The sequence below is a fragment of the Berghia stephanieae genome, chromosome 11 (genome assembly GCF_034508935.2).
Source record: "Berghia stephanieae isolate SIO BIC M18660-M18661 chromosome 11, UCSD_Bste_1.3, whole genome shotgun sequence".
NCBI lineage: Eukaryota > Metazoa > Mollusca > Gastropoda > Nudibranchia > Aeolidiidae > Berghia > Berghia stephanieae.
Window position 1 is genome coordinate 8,548,640 of NC_088370.1, and position 11,057 is coordinate 8,559,696.

General features: G+C 40.0%; 1 protein-coding gene across 1 annotated transcript in view; it reads left to right on the plus strand.

Moving 5' to 3' along the window:
* LOC144956763 (atrial natriuretic peptide-converting enzyme-like) overlaps positions 1-11,057 on the plus strand; it is a 73,494-nt gene that overhangs the window by 1,205 nt on the left and 61,232 nt on the right. The gene's annotated exons all lie outside the window — the stretch shown is intronic.

The window sequence follows — 11,057 nt, forward strand, 5'->3', positions numbered from 1 at the left end:
CTCACACACCCCCACCATCCCCTCACACTCGCCCCCCCCCCCCCCCCCCCGCCAACCCCCCATCCCACCATCCTCTCACACACTTCATCCCACCATCCCCTCACACTCGTCCCCCATCCCACCATCCCCTCACACACTTCATCCCACCATCCCCTCACACTCGCACACCCCCACTATCCCCTCACACTCGCCCCGCCCCCCCCCCCTCCATCCCACCATCCCCTCACACTCGTCCCCCATCCCACCATCCCCTCACACACTTCATCCCACCATCCCCTCACAAAAGCACACCCCCCCACTATCCCCTCACACTCGCCCCCCCCCCCCCCCCCCCCCCCCCCCCTCCCACCATCCCCTCACACACTCATCTCACCATCCCCTCACAATCGCACACCCCCACTATCCCCTCACACTCGCCCCCCGCCCCCCATCCCACCATCCCCTCACACACTTCATCCCACCATCCCCTCACACTCGCCCCCCACCCCCATCCCCTCACACTCGTCCCCCCCCCCTACAATCCCCTCATACTCACCCATTCATTCATCCATCTATCCATTCATTCATTCATTCATTCATTCATTCATCCATCCATCTATCCATTTATCCATTCATCCATCCATCTATCCATTTATCCATTCATCCACTCATCTATCCATCCATCCATCCATCCATCCATGGGAATCTTAACTCACGACAGAAACTCAAGATAAGCAGCAAACACCCACCAGTACATCTCTGCATCCATCTCTCTGTTTTTCTGTCTGCATGTCTGTCTGTCAATCTACCTATTTATCTACTCATCAACAATCCACCTACTACTACCCATAACCTCAAACCAACTCATAACAATATTCTTCATTACAACCATGTTTAAAAACAAGCCCATAATGATTATGTTTGGTTTTCAGACCTGCTTACAGTAGGTACCCCTTAGGCTATTGGGATTCTGATATGTATTTAGTTAGTAATATCATGGACAAAGTAACAAAGTCTGATTCGTAAAGAGAGTCAGTCCCCGCCCCAATCAGTCCCACTTGTATTCCTTTTCTCACCCCCTACCTACATCTCTCTCTCTCTCTCTCTCTCTCTCTCTCTCTCTCTCTCTCTCTCTCTCTCTCTCTCTCTCTCTCTCTTTCTTTCTTTCTTTCTTTCTTTCCCCCCCTCTCCCTCCCTCCAAATTCGCATCCTCCTCTTCCCCACAAACCGCAAAGAGACAAGGACACTTATCTCCCCTTTCCGTCTCCTTCCGGTATCTCTTGAGTCGCATCTCCCTTTCAAGTGGCCACCGACTTGCTGGGCGGCGAGCAACCAGTACAACCTCTTCGTAATAATGTTATTCGTGGTACAGATTGTTGTTGTTGTTGTTTTTGTTGTCATAGAAACTCCTTATTTTTCTCCTTTAATTCAAACTGCTCCTCATCTTCTTCGTCATTCTCCCCTTCCTCCTATTCATCCCTTTCTTCCTCCTCCTCCCTTTCTTCCTCCTCCCCTTTCTCCGCCTCCTCTTCCTCGTCCTCCTCGTCCTCCCCACCTTCCCCCCCCCTTCCTCCCCCTTCTCCTCCTCCCCCCCCCCCCTTCGATTTCTCCTCACTCTCTTCCTCCTCCTCCTCCTCCCGTTCTTCCTCCTCCTCCCCCCCCCCTCTTCCTCCTCCTCCCCCCTCTTCCTCCTCCCCTCTTCCTCCTCGTCCTCTTCCTCCTCCCCTTTCTCCTCATCCTCTTCCTTCTACTCCTCCCTTTCTCCTCATCCTCTCCCTTCTACTCCTCCCTTTCCTCCTCCTCCTCCTTCTCCTTCTCATCATCATCATCACCACCGCCAAACAATGAGTTAAAAATCATTATAATATTCATATCAGACAGTTGTTGTTGTCATAGCAACTGCTTCTCTATTCCATATACTTATCAAACTTCTCCTCATCTTCTTCACTCTCCTCTTCTTCCTCCTCCTCCTCCTCCTCCTCTTCTTCTTCCTCTTCTTTCCGCTTCTCTTATTCCTCCTCCTCCTCCTCCTCCTCCTTCTTCTTCTTCTTCTTCTTCTTCTTCTTCTTCTTCTTCTTCTTCTTCTTCTTCTTTCTTCTTCTTCTTCTTCTTCTTCTTCTTCTTCTTCTTCTTCTTCTTCTTCTTTTACTACTACTTCTTCTACTCCTCTTCCTCCTCCTCCTCCTCCTCCTCCTCCTCCTCCTCCTCCTCCTCCTCCTCCTCCTCTTCTTCCTCCTCTTCTTCCTCCTCTTCTTCTTCTTCTTCTTTCTTCTTCTTCTTCTTCTTCTTCTTCTTCTTCTTCTTCTTCTTCTTCTTCTTCTTCTTCTTCTTCTTCTTCTTCTTCTTCTTCACTCTCCTCCTCGTACTCTCCTCTCTTGTTGTTCTTGTTCTAATTCTCTTCCCCTCCCTCCCCCCCCCCCCTTTCTTCTTGATTACTTCCACCGTTTCTTCAACCAGCTTCTATTCCTCTCCCCATTTACCTCTATGTCCTTCTGTGACGACTGGCGTTGATGGTCGTTAGACTCGCGGCTATGTTGTGGTCTTGTGGTATGACACTCTCTTTCTAATCGGAAGGCCCTCGGTTCGAGCCTCGCTTGGTGCATCGTTGAGTCCATAGAAAAGACTCTTTACTCACATTCTCTCACATGTGTAAACTGAGTACCTGGCTGTTAACAGCGTTGTCTTTGTCTGGAAAAAAAATGTATTATCGCCTGACAGGCGTCACGTCCTGTTCTACACGTTACGTGTTGCTGCTGGTCAGGGACCATTTGTAAAGCGTTTTGAGCACATTTAGTGGATATTGCTCTATATATAAAAGCTCATTTTTTTTGTCTCATTGCAAATTCAAGCAACGATGAGCGTGATCATTACTGGATGTTTTAATAATGGTCTTTAACTAAATTGTAAAGTGAATGCAACCTACTCTTTTTTTTTCTTTTATTTATTTATTTTTTAAAGATTTTTTTAGTTACCAAACCGAACAGGAACCAAACGCGGACGTTTTTGTCTCGGAGTGGGAGCGATTTATAATAATAATAATAATAATAATAATAATAATAATAATAATAATAATAATAATAATAATAATAATACTTTATTGCATCCCAAAAAGGAAATTTTTTGTACAGACGTGTTGTAATTTACACATAAGATAAAAATACAATGGAAATAGGATGTATATATATAAAAAAAGGAGCAGCTCTATAACCAGAGCTGCGCTTAATAATATGAATAATTTCAACACTGTAAAATAGTTAAAACTGTCACTATAAATTGAAAATTGAAAAGATTGCAAAACAAATAAATTAATAAATTAATATTTATATTTTTAAAAAGTAAAAATGAGAAATAATTATATAAAATGATTATTGCTTGTTGTTATAAAGCCTAATACTGGACGGCAGAAAAGATTTTCGGTGTCTCTCTGTTTTCGTTGAAATAGAGAAAGGGCGACCACTTCTTTCTGACATAATAATTGATGGTCTTAGTGGATGATACTGGTCATTTAATATTTTAGTTATTTTATTTATACAAAATTTCTCGTATAAAAGATCTACATCGTCAACATCATTTATATAGCGTTTAATGGATTTTTTAATATTTGAATTTATTTTGTTCCTTTCCACTGCTAAGCAATTGCCTCCCCAAGCTGTTATACAAAATGACAAAACACTTTCGATTACTGCTCTATAAAATAATGTGCAGAGGGTTTTATCTATTCTAAACTGAGAGAGTTTCGATAAAAAATATGTACGTCTGCACATCTTATGCCTAATTATTTTCAAGTGTTCATCCCACTTGAGCCTGTCGTCAATCGTTACACCAAGGTATTTGTAGTGAGGAACTCGCTGGACGAATTGGTCCTTTAATTTTAACGGTTCTATCGGTTCCTTCACTCTCCTAAAGTCAATCACTAGCTCCTTTGTCTTGCTTATGTTAAGCTCTAGGTGGTGGGCATCACACCAAGACACAAATCTATCAATTTCTTGCCTATAAGCCACTTCGTTGCCATTTGTTATGAGGCCTTGAAGAGCGGTGTCATCTGCAAACTTTATTAAAGGTACACTCAGGTTTTGACTTCTACAGTCATTCGTGTATATTGTGAATAATACAGGGGACAATACACAACCTTGAGGAGCACCAGTATTTGTAGTTATACAGGAAGATTTGTTTTGTCCTAATTGAACATATTGTGCTCTCTCCGTAAGAAATTCGAGCACCCAAGCAATTATATACTTGTTTAAATTCAGACTAGTCAATTTTTGAACAACCAACTGAGGTTGCATTGTATTGAACGCTGAAGAAAAATCTGCAAAAAGCAATCTGCAATAGCTCCTAGCGTGATCTAGATGCCTGTAGATGTTGTTTGTAAACAGCAAAATGGCATCCTCTACGCCACGTCCTGGTTTGTAAGCAAATTGATGACTATCACTCAATGGCATAAACTGATTCCTAATTTTAACAAGAACAAGTTTTTCTAAAGATTTCATGACTATTGAAGTCAGTGCAACAGGTCTGAGATCGTTCATAGTTTCAAGTTTTTCTTTTTTTGGAACAGGAATAATTTTTGAAGTTTTCCAAATTTCAGGGATTGAAACGCATTGGAGGGACCAGTTAAAAATATGTGTATAAATGGGGGAAAGCTGGTGGGCACATTCTTTTAATAGTTTTCCTTTCAATCCATCCGGCCCAGCAGCCTTCCTCTCGTTTAGTTTCGAAAATACGAATCTCGTTTCCTCTTCACTGACCTCAATAGTCATTTCATCTTCCAAAGCCCTGTCTAATTTATGTTTTTCATTTTCAATATCAAATTTGTTTGCTGTGTCGAAACGTGAATAAAATTTATTTAAAGTTTCAATTTCGATATCTTCTGATATAATCGTGGGCTTTGGATTATAGTTCACAGCAGTTTTAAGCCCCCGCCACGTGTCCCTTATATCCCCAGAAGAAAAGCATTTTTCAATTTTATTTTTGTACTTGTCTCTACAACTAGATATTACAGGAGGTTTCCCCTTAGGCTATTGGGGTTCTGATATGTATTTTTGTTTGTTAAAATCATGGACAAAAAATAACAAAGTCTGATCGTAAAAAGATTCCCGTCCCCCCCCAAATCAGTCCAAAGGGTATTCCTTTTCTCACCCCCTACCCAACCTCTTTCTCTCCCCTCTTCTCTCTCTATTTTCTTCTCTCTTTTTCTCTCTTCTCTCTCCCCTTCTTCTCCTCTCCTTTTTCTTTCTTTTTTTCTTTTTTTCTTTCCCCCCCCCTCTCCCCCCCCAAATTCGCATCCCCCCTCTTCCCCACAAAACCCAAAAAAAGACAAGGACACTTTATTCCCCTTTCCGTCTCCTTCCGGGACTCTTTGAGTCCCATCCCCCTTTCAAGGGCCACCCCCACTTTCTTTGGGGGGGCGAAGCAAAGTACAACCTCTTTCGTTAAAAATGTTATTTGTGGTTTCAGATTTTTGTTGGGTTTTTGTTTTTGTTCTCTCTCCCCTCCTCCTCCTCCTCCCTCTTCCTCCTCCTCCCTCCCCCCCCCTCTTCCCTCCCCCCCCCCCCTCTTCCTCCTCCCCTCTTCCTCCTCGTCCTCTTCCTCCTCCCCTTTCTCCTCATCCTCTTCCTTCTACCCTCCCTTTCTCCTCATCCTCTCCCTTCTACTCCTCCCTTTCCTCCTCCTCCTCCTCTCATCATCATCATCAACCACCGCCAAACAATGAGTTAAAAATCATTATAATATTCATATCAGAAAGTTGTTGTTGTCATAGCAACTGCTTCTCTATTCCATATATACTTATCAAACTTCTCCTCATCTTCTTCACTCTCCTCTTCTTCCTCCGCCGCCTCTCCTCCTCCTCCTCCTCCTCCTCCTCCTCCTCCTCCTCCTCCTCCTCCTCTCCTCCTCTCTTCTTCTTCTTCTTCTTCTTCTTCTTCTTCTTCTTCTTCTCTTCTTCTTCTTCTTCTTCTTCTTCTTCTTCTTCTTCTTCTCTTCTTCTTCTTCTTTTTCTCTTCTTTTACTACTACTTCTTCTACTCCTCTTCCTCCTCCTCCTCCTCCTCCTCCTCCTCCTCCTCCTCCTCCTCCTCCTCCTCCTCTTCTTCCTCCTCTTCTTCCTCCTCCTTCTTCTTCTTCTTCCTTCTTCTTCTTCTTCTTTCTTCTTTCTTCTTCTTCTTTCTTCTTCTTTCTTCTTCTTCTTCCTTCTTCTTCTTCTTCTTCTTCTTCACTCTCCTCCTCGTACTCTCCTCTCTTATTGTTCTTGTTCTAATTCTCTTCCCCTCCTCCCCCCCCCCCCCCCTTTCTTCTTGATTACTTCCACCGTTTCTTCAGCCACCTTCCATTCCTCTCCCCATTTACCTCTATGTCCTTCTGTGACGACTGGCGTTGATGGTCGTTAGACTTGCGGCTATGTTGTGGTCTTGTGGTATGACACTCTCTTTCTAATCGGAAGGCCTCGGTTCGAGCCTCGCTTGGTGCATCGTTGAGTCCATAGAAAAGACTCTTTACTCACATTCTCTCACATGTGTAAACTGAGTACCTGGCTGTTAACAGCGTTGTCTTTGTCTGGAAAAAAAATAATATTATCGCCTGACAGGCGTCACGTCCTGTTCTACACGTTACGTGTTGCTGCTGGTCAGGGACCATTTGTAAAGCGTTTTGAGCACATTTAGTGGATATTGCTCTATATATAAAAGCTCATTTTTTTTGTCTCATTGCAAATTCAAGCAACGATGAGCGTGATCATTACTGGATGTTTTAATAATGGTCTTTAACTAAATTGTAAAGTGAATGCAACCTACTCTTTTTTTTTTGTTTTTTTTTTGTTTTGTTTTATTTATTTATTTTTTAAAGATTTTTTTTAGTTACCAAACCGAACAGGAACCAAACGCGGACGTTTTTGTCTCGGAGTGGGAGCGATTTATAATAATAATAATAATAATAATAATAATAATAATAATAATAATAATAATAATAATAATAATAATACTTTATTGCATCCCAAAAAGGAAATTTTTTGTACAGACGTGTTGTAATTTACACATAAGATAAAAATACAATGGAAATAGGATGTATATATATAAAAAAGGAGCAGCTCTATAACCAGAGCTGCGCTTAATAATATGAATAATTTCAACACTGTAAAATAGTTAAAACTGTCACTATAAATTGAAAATTGAAAAGATTGCAAAACAAATAAATTAATAAATTAATATTTATATTTTTAAAAAGTAAAAATGAGAAATAATTATATAAAATGATTATTGCTTGTTGTTATAAAGCCTAATACTGGACGGCAGAAAAGATTTTCGGTGTCTCTCTGTTTTCGTTGAAATAGAGAAAGGGCGACCACTTCTTTCTGACATAATAATTGATGGTCTTAGTGGATGATACTGGTCATTTAATATTTTAGTTATTTTATTTATACAAAATTTCTCGTATAAAAGATCTACATCGTCAACATCATTTATATAGCGTTTAATGGATTTTTTAATATTTGAATTTATTTTGTTCCTTTCCACTGCTAAGCAATTGCCTCCCCAAGCTGTTATACAAAATGACAAAACACTTTCGATTACTGCTCTATAAAATAATGTGCAGAGGGTTTTATCTATTCTAAACTGAGAGAGTTTCGATAAAAAATATGTACGTCTGCACATCTTATGCCTAATTATTTTCAAGTGTTCATCCCACTTGAGCCTGTCGTCAATCGTTACACCAAGGTATTTGTAGTGAGGAACTCGCTGGACGAATTGGTCCTTTAATTTTTAACGGTTCTATCGGTTCCTTCACTCTCCTAAAGTCAATCACTAGCTCCTTTGTCTTGCTTATGTTAAGCTCTAGGTGGTGGGCATCACACCAAGACACAAATCTATCAATTTCTTGCCTATAAGCCACTTCGTTGCCATTTGTTATGAGGCCTTGAAGAGCGGTGTCATCTGCAAACTTTATTAAAGGTACACTCAGGTTTTGACTTCTACAGTCATTCGTGTATATTGTGAATAATACAGGGGACAATACACAACCTTGAGGAGCACCAGTATTTGTAGTTATACAGGAAGATTTGTTTTGTCCTAATTGAACATATTGTGCTCTCTCCGTAAGAAATTCGAGCACCCAAGCAATTATATACTTGTTTAAATTCAGACTAGTCCAATTTTTGAACAACCAACTGAGGTTGCATTGTATTGAACGCTGAAGAAAAATCTGCAAAAAGCAATCTGCAATAGCTCCTAGCGTGATCTAGATGCCTGTAGATGTTGTTTGTAAACAGCAAAATGGCATCCTCTACGCCACGTCCTGGTTTGTAAGCAAATTGATGACTATCACTCAATGGCATAAACTGATTCCTAATTTTAAACAAGAACAAGTTTTTCTAAAGATTTCATGACTATTGAAGTCAGTGCAACAGGTCTGAGATCGTTCATAGTTTCAAGTTTTTCTTTTTTTGGAACAGGAATAATTTTTGAAGTTTTCCAAATTTCAGGGATTGAAACGCATTGGAGGGACCAGTTAAAAATATGTGTATAAATGGGGGAAAGCTGGTGGGCACATTCTTTTAATAGTTTTCCTTTCAATCCATCCGGCCCAGCAGCCTTCCTCTCGTTTAGTTTCGAAAATACGAATCTCGTTTCCTCTTCACTGACCTCAATAGTCATTTCATCTTCCAAAGCCCTGTCTAATTTATGTTTTTCATTTTCAATATCAAATTTGTTTGCTGTGTCGAAACGTGAATAAAATTTATTTAAAGTTTCAATTTCGATATCTTCTGATATAATCGTGGGCTTTGGATTATAGTTCACAGCAGTTTTAAGCCCCCGCCACGTGTCCCTTATATCCCCAGAAGAAAAGCATTTTTCAATTTTATTTTTGTACTTGTCTCTACAACTAGATATTACCCTCTTTATCTCTTTTTGTTTTGTTTTCAGATCTTTTTTGTTTCCACTAGTAAAGAGAGTTTTCTTTTGGTTCAATAAAAGTTTTAGATCTTTTGTTATCCAAGGCTTGTTGTTAGGATAATATTTTATTTCTTTTTTACAAGACACTAGCTGTTCACAGAATTTTAAATACTCACTCACACAGTCATTCAGCTCATCCACACTATCACATGATTCGATAAAAACATTCCAGTCAGTGCATTCAAAACAACCACGCAAATCTTCACACACACTTCCATTCCAGATCTGTACACTTTTCTTTACTGGTTTTACACGTTTAAAAACAGGGCGGTAGGTGGGGAGTAGCAAGAGCATGCAGTGGTCAGATAAACCTAATGGGGCACGGGGTAAACATTTATAACTATTTTTAATATTACACAGGAATAAATCTAATGTTTTTTTGTCCCTTGTCTCGCAGTCCACGTATTGATGAAGTCCCGGGAGAGTAAAATCGTTACATTGGTTAAAATCGCCAGTGACCATCAATACGGCATCGGGTGACTTAATTTGAATGTCCTGTATTTCTTTCCTCAAAATATTTTTCGCTGTGGTGTTGTCTGATGATGGTGGAATGTAGACGTTGATGATGATGACATGAGTATATTCCCGGGGTAGGTAATATGGTCGTGACGAAACAGTAATAAATTCAATTTTATCGTCACAATACATTTTCTTTATCTGACAGTTATTGGGGTGGCACCATTTGTTGTTAATATATGTGCACACCCCACCCCCAGTTCGTTTATTTACATTAGTCCGATCTCCTCGAAATAGTGAATATTGTTCAATATTAAAACATGATGATGGTATGTGAGGAGATAGCCAAGTCTCTGTTAACGCTATTATGGAGGCTTGACGATAGTCACTATTAAAACGACACAGTGAAAACAGTTCATCAATTTTATTTTTCAGTGATCTTACATTACCTGTCACTACACAGGGTAAAAATGGACGAAAAGGCCGTCTGTTAAATTTTGTTTTTATTCCTCCCTTTCTCCCCCTCTTTCTTACTTTAATAAACGATGTGTCAATAGTGGGTGGTGGGGGTGACACGGGTTGGAGGGATCGGAGAGTCTCTGGAGTATAAGTTATCGATAGGCTTATTTTGGCAGTAAAATCACAGGCTAAAACACCATTTATGCTTATAAATATACTAATAAATATAAAAATCAGGAACAATATATACTTCACATCCATTTTGAATAAAAATTAGGCTTAAATTCCGACGATTGAATGATAAATGAATAAAAATATGTGTAGAAAATAGGTAAACATTCACAACACGTCTGTTGTCGCCGGAAGCCAGCGCCATTATTCAGGTTTATTTATACTCAGGTTTTCATCCGTTCTAGTCATCAATCACATGATCTGTTGCTGTACAACGATTGGACATTTCTCAATATATCTTAACACGCTGCTTTGTTTATGTAACGTTGGATATTTCTCAATCTGTGAACACTTTTCACTATGTGGGTGATTTTGTGCACATCTAGCATGAAGAATAAAAAGTACCAATTTTCTTTGTTTAGAACCACGATGGCCGCCGTTGCTGGGCGACGTGCCATCAGACTATTGAATCCAATTGGATTCAATAGTCTGATGTCACGTCGCCCATCAACGGCGGCCACCGTATTTCTAAACAAAGAAAATCGGTTCTTTTTATTCTTCATGCTGGTGAACTTTTCAAATGTCTTGTGATCAGAATGTGTAAAAGTCAAAACATGATCAGATTTATAATGTTTTTTTCCCCCTCTGGATACGCTTTTATGTAGGAGAGATATTTTATAAGGGCGTCCGCCATTGTTCCGATAGTTTAGAGCCAGTTACTCAGTTACCATACGTCATTACGAGGGAAGTGACGTCACGACTATTGTATCCTATTTCCAACCAACAAAGTTTAACAACTAATGGGGTTTCTTTGTTATTGTTTTTAGAACAGCTTCGGAAGATCAGTTCTCACTAAATAAATGTTTGAATAGTAATAAAATAAACGATTTTAGGTTACACGTAGTTTTGTTTGCTGGTATGTTTCGTGTGTTTGTTGTGAGTAAATTACACACACGTGTAGCGTCTGTGACACACTGGTTATTCATTCACGCACAGGATACGAACATGACTGCAGTCAGTTTACAACCTAAACCAGACTAGAGAT